General features: G+C 46.9%; 1 protein-coding gene across 2 annotated transcripts in view; it reads left to right on the forward strand.

Annotated features, from left to right (window-relative positions):
• EPB41L1 (erythrocyte membrane protein band 4.1 like 1) overlaps positions 1-13,276 on the forward strand; it is a 176,317-nt gene that overhangs the window by 12,469 nt on the left and 150,572 nt on the right. The window lies entirely within an intron of this gene.

Raw genomic sequence — 13,276 nt, forward strand, 5'->3', positions numbered from 1 at the left:
CTGGCACCCAGTACTATGCCCAGCATATAGTGGGCATTAATAATTGTTAAGCCAGGCTTCAGCAATATGTGAACCGTGAACTTCCTGATGTTCAAGCTGGTTTTAGAAAAGGCAGAGGAACCAGAGATCAAATTGCCAACATCCGCTGGATCATGGAAAAAGCAAGAGAGTTCCAGAAAAACATCTATTTCTGCTTTATTGACTATGCCAAAGCCTTTGACTGTGTGGATCACAATAAACTGTGGGAAATTCTGAGAGAGATGGGAATACCAGACCACCTGACCTGCCTCTTGAGAAATCTGTATGCAGGTCAGGAAGCAACAGTTAGAACTGGACATGGAACAACAGACTGGTTCCAGTAGGAAAAGGAGTACGTCAAGGCTGTGTATTGTCACCCTGCTTATTTAACTTATATGCAGAGTACATCATGAGAAATGCTGGACTGGAAGAAACACAAGCTGGAATCAAGATTGCCCGGAGAAATATCAATAACCTCAGATATGCAGATGACACCACCCTTATGGCAGAAAGTGAAGAGGAACTAAAAAGCCTCTTGAAGAAAGTGAAAGAAGAGAGTGAAAAGCTGGCTTAAAGCTCAACATTCAGAAAACGAAGATCATGGCATCCGGTCCCATCACTTCATGGCAAATAGATGGGGAAACAGTGGAAACAGTGTCAGACTTTATTTTTTGGGGCTCCAAAATCACTGTAGATGGTGACTGCAGCCATGAAATTAAAAGACGCTTACTCCTTGGAAGGAAAGTTATGACCAACCTAGATAGCATATTCAAAAGCAGAGACATTACTTTGCCAACAAAGGTCTGGCTAGTCAAGGCTATGGTTTTTCCTGTGGTCACGTATGGATGTGAGAGTTGGACTGTGAAGAAGGCTGAGCACCGAAGAATTGATGCTTTTGAACTGTGGTGTTGGAGAAGACTCTTGAGAGTCCCTTGGACTGCAAGGAGATCCAACCAGTCCATTCTGAAGGGGATCAGCCCTGGGATTTCTTTGGAAGGAATGATGCTAAAGCTGAAACTCCAGTACTTTGGCCACCTCATGGGAAGAGTTGACTCATTGGAAAAGACTCTGATGCTGGGAGGGATTGGGGGCAGGAGGAGAAGGGGACGACAGAGAATGAGGTGGCTGGATGGCATCACTGACTCGATGGACATGAGTCTGAGTGAACTCCGGGAGTTGGTGATGGACAGGGAGGCCTGGCATGCTGCGATTCATGGGGTTGCAAAGAGTCGGACACAACTGAGCGACTGAACTGAACTGAATAATTGTTAGACGAATGAATTTATTGGGCAGTTACTATGGGTCAGACATTGTGTTAATAACTGTCTCATTTAGTTTGCACTGCAATTCTTCCTTCCTTCCAATTCTGTGAAGTACGTATTACTCTCCTCCTTTTATGAGAGGCTGTGTAATTTATCTAGTTCTTTGGAAGAACTAGGATTCTAACCAAGGTCTTGTGATTCCAGAGCTCCCTGGCACTAGAGAGGGTTTAGAAGCCTGAGTACACACCAGCCTGCAGCCACCCACAGTTCAGACTAGAAGCAGGGAGATTTAAAAAGACTTATTTCTTGAAGGATTATTTCAGATCAGGTCAGAGATTCTGGGGCATCACTGCTCAACCAGGAGGTAGATTCAGGGCCTGGGTCAAGACTCAGGATGGTGCAGAGTAGGGCAAGCTAAATACTCCAACGTAAGCATCCTCAGTGGGGCTGGAGAACTGGCCTACAGACCCCAGGCAAGACTCGGGGTGTACGGGGTCTGACTGTTGACTCCGGCCACGGCCATGTCTGTCTGCATGTCTCAGATCAAGGGTGAAACAAGGAAAAAAAGTAAAAATAACGAGCCTTCCTGGCACTTCTCCTCGGGAAACATCACATGTCAGGCCTGTGACATGGAGCGTGTTTGTTAGGCCAGCGGTTCCAAGCTCATTAGCGGGAACGGTGCTGAACAGCAAGCCACCCACGCAGCTCGTTTGGGAGACAAACACAGCGCCGCATCCATCCCTCCCCGGCCTGGGCATGCACAGTTCCAGCGTTATCAACATCAGCACGTATCTGCACCGAGGCAGGTCTGCTTGGCATCAGGGCTCCGGGGAATGGATTGTGTGTGGGTGTGTCCCAGAGAGGCTGCTCGTAATCCTCATCTTTATCATCACTGCCTGAATCTGAGACGGTTCTGTTTTAGTACAGAGTTTCTCAAACTTGAATCATGCCCTAATCAGCGTTAACAACTCCCGCCATACCTTTGTACCGTGGATACCAGTTTTTACTTCATACCTCTCTGTGAACTGACTCACTCAGCACAATCATCACTATGTTAGCCTTGTCCTCAGTGCTGTCTGTGAATCATCAATTGGACATACACGTTATGTTTTCCTAATATCTGGAATATTACAAATATACAGCTCTTTGAAAAAGATCAGCTGAGTTCACTTGAAATCATCTTAGTGCAACCAAAATGCAAAACAGTTGGAGTCAAAGGGACACAAGACACATCCTGAAAGAGTTCCCAGTGGCGAAAACTGGAGCAATTTGAGCAAGAAAAGAAATAACACAGTACCAGATTATAGCCCAGAGTATAAATATCCATGAGTTCATACGGATGTAAATAAATAATGGAACAAATAAATAAGTGGAGAAGGGACAAATCTTCCTAAAGAAAGTTTCCAAATTGTTTATCCCCTCCAAGATATGGAGCTTAATCTTCTCTCCCCCTCCTCCACCTGAAAGGGGGCTGCCCTTAGTGACTTGCTTTCAGAGAGTAGAAAGAAAGAAAAAACAAGTAACTTCACAGGAGAGAAGCTTGGTAAACTTTACCTTGGCCAGGCACTCAAGGTGATCAAGTCGTATTAATAGCCTACCCCTGACATGATGCCATGAAAAAGGCCACTTAACCGTGACGATAACCTTCACTGAAACCATGAGAAAAGCATCAGTGAAACCTAAATTGAGGGACACTCTACAAAATAATGAACACCAAAGTACTCCTCAAAACTGTCAAGGTCATGAAAAACAAGGAAAGTCTGAGAAATTGTCCCAGGCTGGAAGAGACTAAGGGGACATGCAGATTAAATGTAATACAGTATTTTGGATGGAACCTTGGAACAGAAAACGGATGTTAGGGGGCAAGCTTAGTGAAATCCAAATAAAATGTAGAGTTCAGTTAATAGGAAGATACCAGAGTTGGTTTCTTAGTTGTGACCAATGCATGTTAAGTCATGTTAATGCATGTTAAGAGTCATGTTAAATGTTAGCAGTATGGGAAACTGGGGGAGGAGTACATGGAAACTCTCTGTGCTATAGGAAATCTCTGTACTCTGTAAATCAAAGATTTACATTTGTTTCCTGTAATTATAAAATTATTTTAGAGTAATTGTATTATTTTTAGTAAGGGGGGTTATGTACACATTAGTGGTTTGGAACATGAATTTTTAAGACATGCAGAGGTAGACCTGTGTATTTGTTGCCTGTGGCTAGTGTAACAAATTACCACAAAACTGATAGCTTGAAACAGCAGAATTGTATTCTGTCATAGTTCTAAAGACCAGAATCTCAACATTAGATTTACTGGGCTGAAATCAAGGTGTTGAGAGGACCATGTTCCCTCCAGACTTGTCCTTGTCTCTTGCAGGCTGTGGCTGCCTGCATTCATTGGCTTGCTGGCTGCATCACTCTGATCTCTGCCTCCAAGGTTTCATTTTCTCCTGCTGTTCTCTATGTGTCTGCCTGCCCCCCTCTCTCTCTGCTTTCCTCTTGTAAGGATATTTGTGATGGCATTTCATGCCCACCTGGATAATCCTGGATGATCTCAACTCAACATCCATAATTTAATTAATCACATCTGTAAAAACCCTCTTCTCAGATAAATTACTACAGGCTTCAGGGATTAGATCTCTGCATCTTTGGGAGGTCATTATTCAGCCTACTACTGCAGCCTGGCTGTGTGAAATTTAGGACTTCTGTAGTATCAATAAGGTTCCTTTAAAACTGAAAACAACAAAAACTGTGTAACCATTTTTAACATCTTCATTTGGGTTTCACTTGAAGTCATCTTAGTGCAACTAGTGGGACCCAAGCAACACTTTGCAAAACAACTGGTACAACAGTCTAGTCTCAGAAGTCTTAGAGGGACTTCCCTGGTAGTCCAGAGGTTAAGAATCTGCCTTGCAATGCAGAGAATGTGGGTTTGAGCCCTGGTTGGGGAACTAAGAGCCCATATGCCCACAAGCCTTGGAGCAACTAAGCGTGAGTACACATGCTCCAGAGCCCATGTACCACAACAGCAAGAACCCATGTGCTCCAACTAAGACCAGATGAAGCCAAATAAATATTTTTTTAAAAAAGAAATGAGAATTAAATTCTAAATGGACTCCATACAAACAAACTTGTGACCTTGAGTAAGTCAGCATATTTTTTGAAGGGTATACTCCTCTGTATTTCTATACAAGAGGGATGCTAAGCTTTGCCTAGAGGAATGCTGTCAGAACCCGTAGACCATGTAGCAGATGTACAGCAGACATTCAGTCAACCTCCTCTTCATACCCCCTCCACTTTATAGAGTATGTTAGACTATGTTACAGCTTACAAAATATTTTCTATGTACAAAAATGTGTTTAATTGCCCTAAAATTTCACCATTTTATGGTGAGATAAAGCCAAATTTTCCTTCCCGGACTAGACAGATGGAAAAACTGAGACTTAATGTTAATTGACTTAGCCAGCATCACCCAGTTAGAAGGCTAGAGACAGCAGGAGTCTGAGAACAGGATGGGCAGGAGTCAGGAGGCAGTGCCCGCTTTAGATGGGGAGAGTTTTGCATTCTGGTCACTTGACTTCTTTTTATGACTTTCATGACTTTTTTGGCCCTTGTAGGCATTTGAGTTTATGACCCATGATGTGATTCTAACTCCTGGCTCACATTGCTGAAATTTGTTCAAAGATCTTTAAACTCGAAGCTCTGAGGCTGTGCCCATAGGGTTCTCCAGCGACAGCTTCCAGTGGCCTCTTGGCCCTGGGCTTCTTTGATCTCACAGGTTTTCCCTTCTCTGAACTCTGTGAGATAGACCCACAGTTTGTTCCCTGGTTTGGCCAGGATCCTGGTTTCGATAGCTCCTTATTCTGAATCCTTGAAGCAGAGATGAAAACAAGAGCCTCATACACAGGGTTGGGTGTTCTTAAGGAGACCATGGAGGCCTTCTGAAGGTGACTCATCTCTGCCCTCCGAGGTCAGAAGGAAGGGACCAGAAGGTGTGCGGAGGGCCCAGGAGCCCATGTCAGGAGTTAGACTTCCCAGGATCCAATCCCGGCTCCCCACACAGCCCCTTGACTCTGGTCAAGTCACCAGCCCTTCTGTACTTGTTTCCCCGTTTGTAATAAGGAAACCTTTATTATTTCCCTCAAAAGAAAATTGTGAGGCTCGAGTGAATTATTGTACACGAAGCTGTTATTACAGCACTTGGTACAAGGTGAGTGTTCGCCCTATTCATTATTAAGCCCAGAATCTTTCCAAGAGCTGTTCTCCCGTTTCCGTACGCGCCCTCTGCCTGGGGAAATCTGATTCCTCCTGAGGGGCAACGCAGGGTTCTGGAGAGGTGGAAGTTCTGGGTCTCTGTCACTGTGTAGCTTGACGTGTGTCATTCCCGGGCTCCCCATCATCCCCCTCTGTACAAGGGGACGACAAAAGCGCGAGCCGCAGCCTCTGCCGCTCTGCGGAGAGCAGCCTGCCCAACCTCGCCGCCCCGCCACTACGCGGCCGGGACCTCCACTCCGCAGGCACAGTGTTGGTGGAGGGGGGTTGAGGGAGGAAACCAGCGACTCCGGCCGGGTCCAACGCTGCCATGGCAACGCCCGGAGGCTGTCGGGAGGAGAGAACGAGGCCCCGCCCAGAGCGAAGCCCCGCCCCAACAAGGTTCCGCCCAGAAAAGAGGTCTGGGGCCTCAGTTCTGGGATTCCGCGGCAACTTTGCCCCGGCTCTCTGATTCCATCATTGCCTAACAGAAGTGCCTCTGACTGACCACAGACGCCATCACTGTCTCTATCTGGCTGTGTCTAATGAAAACAGATTTCGTGAATGCCTGATGGACCAAGACCGCGTGATCTGTCTGCCTGACCACAGTCGACTGACTGACTGCCCTACCTGGCTAATGGCAGCTGGGACCGACGGCGCGTGTCTGACTGAGTCGATCTTGCTGTTTCTGACTGACCAGATTCCCTCTGTGCTCGACAAGCTGTATCTGAGTGACCGAGGCCCTGTGTGATTGACTGACCGGTTCACTGATTCCTCTGTGCTGGCGTTTTGACCCCAGCTCAGCTCAGCTGATTCTAACTACACCCGGGCTTGTGCGTCTGCCCGAGGCCCCTGCGCGTCTGCCTGACTGGCTGGCTGATAAGCTGGCTGGTTACCCTGACTGCATTGGCCTTACTACAGCCTCTGTGCCTGGTGAGGTCCGCCTGAGTGGCCATCTGACAGGTGGGATCAGCCCTCCTGAAGAGTGGACTGAGGGCATCTGCCAGACTGCCGGGCTGAGTTTGCGGCTGGCTGGTTCTGGCTGACTGACTGAATCTAACTGTATCTCAGCAACCCAGTTTTTGTGCTGTTTTGTATTTGGTTGGGTTTTTCTTGGCTGTGCGGCATGCAGGTTCTTAGTTCCCCTACCAGGGATCGAACCCGTGGCCCCTGTAGTGGGAGCACAGAGTCACTGAACCACCAGAGAAATCCCAGGGACTGGGTTTCAGAATGACTGAGTCTGCCTGACTGACCCTCCCTGGCCGCCTCTGCCTGACTCTGCTTTATGGACAGCGTCTGTCTCTGGCTACACCTGACTATCGGCTGCCTCTTCTACATCCCATAATGTCAGTTGAATCAGATTGCTGCCTGAACTGCAGCTGACCAGCTGAGTCTGACTTGGCCTCTGAAATTCTCTCCCTAATGACCTCCTTCACTCCAGCTCCCCAACATATGGCTTCTGAGATGTTCCTTGGCCAGGGAGCTGGGCCCCAGATGTTTTCAGCTGTAAGTCTGGCCTTGGGGGTTCATAGCAAGGGCTTAGACAGGGCAGAGAACCTAGGATGGGGCCTTCGGGGGATGGAGAGAGAAGGAATGGAGGTCACACAGGGAGCAGCTGGAAGAAATTGCAGGGGTCCTCAAGGTCCCAGGCTCAGGACCTAGTGGTGTAACAGAGTCAGCACCTTGAGGAGACAGGCTGGTGAGTGGGAGCCACAATGCCACGTGGCTTTGTTTCTTCACGTTTGTGGGATGTCTCTGTCAGTGCCTTGCTACTCTGTTCCACAGACCTCAGGTCTACTTCCACATTCCTGAATTTAAATCTTTTTCATAGTGTGTATGTGTGTGTGTGTACTGGCCACATCAACTGCATGAAATGGAGAAAGAGGCTGTGTACGAGAATAAGGAGAACATAAATACAGGGAGGGAATTTCCTGATGGTCCAGTGGTTAAGACTCCGTGCTTCCACTGCAGGGGTCATGGGTTTGATTCCTGGTCAGGGAACTAAGATCTCACATGCCAGAGAATTAGATTTGGGGGAATTAAAAAAAAGTAAGCATGTCAAGTGCATGGGTGTGCTATGAATTATAGCTATTAATAATAATAAATGAGAGCACCGGACTAGCTTATCTCGATCAAGCTCCAGCATTCTGAGATGCTGCCTTTCCATTAATAACAGAGGCCTAGCTGCCTTACTGATTTCATTATAAGCCAAGGGAGGAATGGGAGGAAATAAACAGCTCTGCTCCCAAGGGCTCTGTCTTAGTCAGCTTGGGCTGCTGTAACAAAATACCATAGACTGAGGTTTCAAACAACGCACATTTGTTATTCAAAATTCTGGGAGTTGGAAAGTTCGAGATCAAGGTGCACGTGGATTTGGTTCCTGATGAGGCCCTTTTCCTGGCCTGCGGACAGGTGCTTTCTCACGTGTCCTCACATAGTGATGAGAGAGAGCTCTGCTGTTTTCCTCTTCTTTTTTTTATTCTATTGTTTGTCCATGCCACATGACATGCAGGATCTTAGTTCCCCAACCAGGGATCAAACCCCTGACCCCTGCAGGGGAAGTGCAGAGCCTTAACCACTGGACCACCAGGGAAGTCCAAGAAATTCTTATGGTAGGGCGTAGTAATCTATGCTTTAAAAAAAAAAAAAATTATTTTGGCTGTGCTGGATCATCATTAGTTGCGGTGAGCGGGAGCTGCTCTCTAGTTGCGGCGCTTGGGGTTCTCAATGTGGTGGCTTCTTGTATTGCGACCATAGGCTCTAGGGCCCACGGGCTCAGTAGTTGTGGCACGTGGGCTTAGTTGCCCCGAGTCATGTGGAATCTTCCCTGACCAGGATCGAACCTGTGTCCCTTGCATTGTGAGGTAGATTATTAACCACTGGATCCCCAGTGAAGCCCAGTAGTTTATGTTTTAACAAGCCCTCGCAGTGTTGTTGATGCGTACTAAAGTTTCAGAAACACTAGGGGAATGATTGTGGTAGCTCTGGTGTCAGATTGTCCACATTAGAATTTCAACTCTACTGATTTTGTGCAAGTTATTGAATTTCTAAGCCTCAGTCTTCTTATTTGCATAGTCAGTATAATTACGATCACTTTAAACTCTTGTTGAGAGTATTAGGTCATATAAAGTATTAGGTCATATGAAGCACATAATTTCAGTTCTAGGAATGTGTCCTGTAAACCTAGTCCAGCACATGCTGGATGATGTATGTTCAGGATTTGCACTGATTTGTTGTTTGTAATAGAAAAGAAACACCCTCAGTATCTATCCATAGGGGACTGTTTTAATAAATCATGGTCCTAACATACAAAGAATGAGGCAGCTTTTTGTAGACTCCTATGAAAAGATTGCCGGAATTTTCAAGTTAAAAAAACAAAGGACAAATGAACCTATTTGCAGGGCAGGAATAGAGGTGCAGACAGAGAACAGGCCTGTGGACACAGTTGGGGAAGGAGAGGGTGAGAAGAAGTGAAAGAGCAGCATTGAAACATATATATTACTGTATGTAAAATAGCTAGCTAGTGGGAAGATGCTGTATAACACAGGGAGTTCAACCTGGTGCTCTGTGACAACCTAGAGGGGTGGGATGGGGTGGAGGGTTGGGAGGGAAGTTCAAGAGGGAGGAGCCATATGTATACTTGTGGCTAATTCACGTTGATGTGTGACAGAAACCAACACAACATTGTAAAGCAATTATCCTCCAATTAAAAATAAGAAATAAATAAAAAGCAAAGTACATAATGGTATGTCTAGCATGCTCCCATGTGTGTACAAAAAAAGACTATACAATCTGTGAAAATGCATAGGTTATCTTTCAAAGCATACTCAGGATACAGTGAGAGAAGGAATGAGTGGCTGGAAAGAGGGAAAGGAGGGAAATTTATTTTTACCTACATATATCTTTTTATGACTTAAAATTTGCAGTATGTACATGCATTTTCTGTTCACAGAAATGAAGTTTTAAAAAAAAGACACTAGTTGGCATAGTGCCTGGCAGCGGTGGTGGTGACAGCCATTCCGCAGCTCTAAGCAGATGAACCAACGCAGAAATGCAGCCCAGGGGTGTCCAGGGTGTGGCCACAACATCTGTTCCTTTCATTTCCTGTAGTCTATGTTGCCCCATTAGAGAATCCTTGCATTTTAGAGATGGAGAGGGCTTTGAGATTCTCTGGCAGAACACTTTCATTTTAAAGATGAAGAAATGAAGCCCCAGAGAGAGGCCATAACCAGCCCAAGCTTTCCCAGAGAACTAAGGCTCACCCTGGGGCCTCTTTCACAACATCTTAAGACTAAGCTTTCAATAATTCTGCTTTTAGAGCCCCATCACCAGTCTGCTTGGAAACTGGAAGGACTCCTCCACATGGCTGTTAAGACTAGCTGTGGTTCAGTTCCTAACCAAACTTTCCAACACCTTCTCCTATGTGAATTCTCTACCCTGGCCAAATAAGTCTCTTCACTGACCCCAGATGCTCCTGCTTTCCAGATACCACAGTCCGTGCTCTCTGTCTGAAATGCACCTCTCTTTCCTATTTGTAGAGATTCTACCTACACACCGAGGCAGAACCACATCTGAATCACACTTCCCCTAGGAAGTCTTCCCGATTACTCAGGCTCATGGATCTCTCTGAACTAAATTAAACATTTCTTGTAAAGTTTCTACTTCTGAAGAGGGGAATAGGATGCTTCTCTGCGTCTTGAACAATGGAACTGAACTAGGAGAGAGCCGGTTCCTCATCCCGCTCTCTGTTTCTGGAGAAAAGTGGGCACACGAACTTGGCCCTTCTTCCTGTCTCGGGGAAGCCCTGGGGGAAGATGCCCCTGAGCCAGCCTGGAGCCAGGAGCCTGTCTGCAGAAACTGTTGGGCCTGTTCCTCCCACTGATGTTTACTTGGCCGGGAGGCCCAGCGTGATGAAACCTGGCCCTGTTGCCGAGCACCTTGGGAGGCCTCGCTCCAGGGTCCCTCTGTGCTCAGACAGTGGCCCTTTGTGGAGCAGAGAAGCAGGACTGAAAGTGGAGCTGCCTCCGTTCCCCCCACCCCCGCCCCCATCCCCGGCAGTCATGGACCATCCTGTGCCTGGGTGGCCTCTGTGCAAATCCGTGGCTGGCAGAGTGAGGTAGGTCATCCAGGCAACCAGCTAGACTAGAGGAGTGAGGAAGGGTCCTGCTAGAAGGGCCTGCTGAAACCAGACCTGCTGCGCATCTGGTCCCTTAGCTGCACAGAGGCTGCTGCTTCTGGAGACTGGTCCCCCTACAGGCCAGAGTGACACTTTGCACCATCCTGTCTGTGTCTGTGTTGCTTAGTCGTTCAGTTGTGCCCTGACTCTGCGACCCCATGGACTGTATCCCACCAGGCTCCTTGTCCATGGGATTTTTCAGTCAAGAATACTGGAGTGGGTTGCCATTTCCTCTTCCAGGGGATCTTCCCAACCCAGGGATCGAACCCGAGTCTCCTGCATTGGCAGGCGGATTCTTTACTGCTGAGCCATCGGGAAGCCCCTTCTTATCCCACCACTGCCATATATGCCCTAGGATTTACGGCAAGTCCTTCTAATGTGGGTTCTCCCTTCTGCCTCTGTTTCACTGGACCCTACACTCACTCAGAGGTGGGGTTTGGGGGAATGGGGGATGGGAGGGCAGACTGGGAATCCTTAGATGTCATCCGAAACCTGGTGGGTGGAAATCAAGGGGAGGGACGACTGACTACAGGAAGGAGGATTGTGTAGCACAGATGAAAACAAAGGGTATTTCACTGACCTGGGGTCAGGAGGCTCAGGACTCCTGCTGAGCCACTCACTTGCTGGGTGACAGTAGCCAGTTGCTTTCCTTTTCTCTGCCCCTGTTTCTCTAGCTGGCCTCACTTTCCCAGCTGCAAACTTATGGAGGCAGAGTTGATAAATGTCAAGAATTTTTGCGGTTCTGATTTTTCAAAATTCTGTGATCACAGGGAGGAAAAGGAAGAGTGGGGGTGGGTTAGACGTAGGTAGCTGACACAGTGCTCTCTGACTTCACCAGCAGTCACTAAGCAGCCTCTTCTCTGCTTCCACGATCCCTTCCCCTTCTCCTTTCCACCTCACTTTGAGGGCTTCTTCTTTTTTTTTTCCCCCATATGGACCATTTTTAAAGACTTTATTGAATTTGTTACAATATTGCTTCTGTTTTGTTTTGGAGTATTTTTTTTTGGCTGAGAGGCATATGAGATCTTAGCTCCCCAACCAGGGACTGAACCCACATCCCCTGCATTAGACCTCGGGGCAAGTCCTCTTGATGACCTCTTGTGATGAGATCTAGAAGCTGATTGGTATACATTTGTTTTATTCCATGTTTTGCCCCCACAGGGACAGAAAGGGGGGCAGAAAATAAGAGAGGAGGGACTTCCTTGGTGGTCCAGTGGTTAACGCTCCACACTCCCAGTGCAGGGCTCTCCATTCGATCCCTTGTCAGGGAGCTAGATCCCACATGCTGCAGCTAGGAGTTCACATGCCACGACAAAGATCGAAGGTCCCGAGTGCCACAACTAAGACTTGACACAGCCACATAAACAAACACAAACTAAACTTTAAAAAAAGAAAGAGGTAAGGGTGGGATAGACAGAATTGATGACATAGAGCTCAAGGAGAGAAAAGAGAAAGGAAAAGCGAAGGTGGGGGATGATGAAAGGGGGAAAGTAGAAGCAGGAGGAGGTAAGACTGAAAGAAAAAGGGTGAAATGAGATAGGGGGAAGAAGGTAGGAATGAAAGAGAAAAACAGGAAGAGAGCCGGTGGGAAAAGACCGAAGCTTGGATATATGCCACACGTGGGGATGTCTTGGAGTTTTCCAGGACAAAAACAGTTCAGTTTGTTTGGAGCTAAGAGTGTGTATAGGGAAGACAAAATTAGAACCAGGTTGTAAAAGGTTTTGAATGCCAGCCTAACAGATTTGGACTTTATGTCTACTATTTTCTGCAGCTCAAATCCCCTGTGATAAGCTTGGGTGAGGGCCAGAGAGGCGTTTTCATTCATCCATCCATTTAACAAGGGACAGTGTCTTATCCAATGATGTATCCCCAGAGCATAATACAATATTTGCACAGAAGAGGTAGTCAGGAAATGCCTAGAAAAATTGAACACTTGAACCGAAAGTGGAGTCCTTGGAGGAAGCAGGGGCTGTGACCATCTCACAGAGAGTGTAAGAACGTGTGTGTATGCTTATTCATTCAGAGCAACCCCATAGACTGTAGCCTGCCAGACTCCTCTGTTCAAGGGATTCTCCAGGCAAGAATACTGGAGTGGGTAGCCATTCCTTTCTCCAGGGGATCTTCCCAACCTAGGGATTGAACCCTGTCTCCTGCATTGCAGGTGGATTCTTTACCATCTGAGCCACCAGGGAAGTCCAGGTATAAGAATAACCATAGTTTAAGCTAGAAACTGCTAGGTACCCTAAGAAAGGTTCAGATAAGAGTCATGGGAGATCAGAGGAAAGTGAGACGGCCCTCCCTGTTACTTGCAGCATGAAAGTCCCAGAGAAGATTGTAATGGGGTCATTTTAGGTCACATACCCAACCTTGAATTAATCTTTGTGCCCAGGAAGATAAATCTCATTGGAGGTTACAGAGTTCTGTGTATGAATGAAGAGCAAAGAGTTCTTTAAAGAAAAGGGGGAGATTATTCCCAGAAGAGCGGAAATTAGAACCAGGCATGGCTGCCGCAGCCTGCTGTAATGAAAAGAGGTGAGCACGTCGGGAGGAGTAGGGATTTTATTAAGGTAGGGATCTG

The sequence above is a fragment of the Bos indicus genome, chromosome 13 (genome assembly GCF_029378745.1).
Source record: "Bos indicus isolate NIAB-ARS_2022 breed Sahiwal x Tharparkar chromosome 13, NIAB-ARS_B.indTharparkar_mat_pri_1.0, whole genome shotgun sequence".
In the NCBI taxonomy this organism is placed as follows: domain Eukaryota; kingdom Metazoa; phylum Chordata; class Mammalia; order Artiodactyla; family Bovidae; genus Bos; species Bos indicus.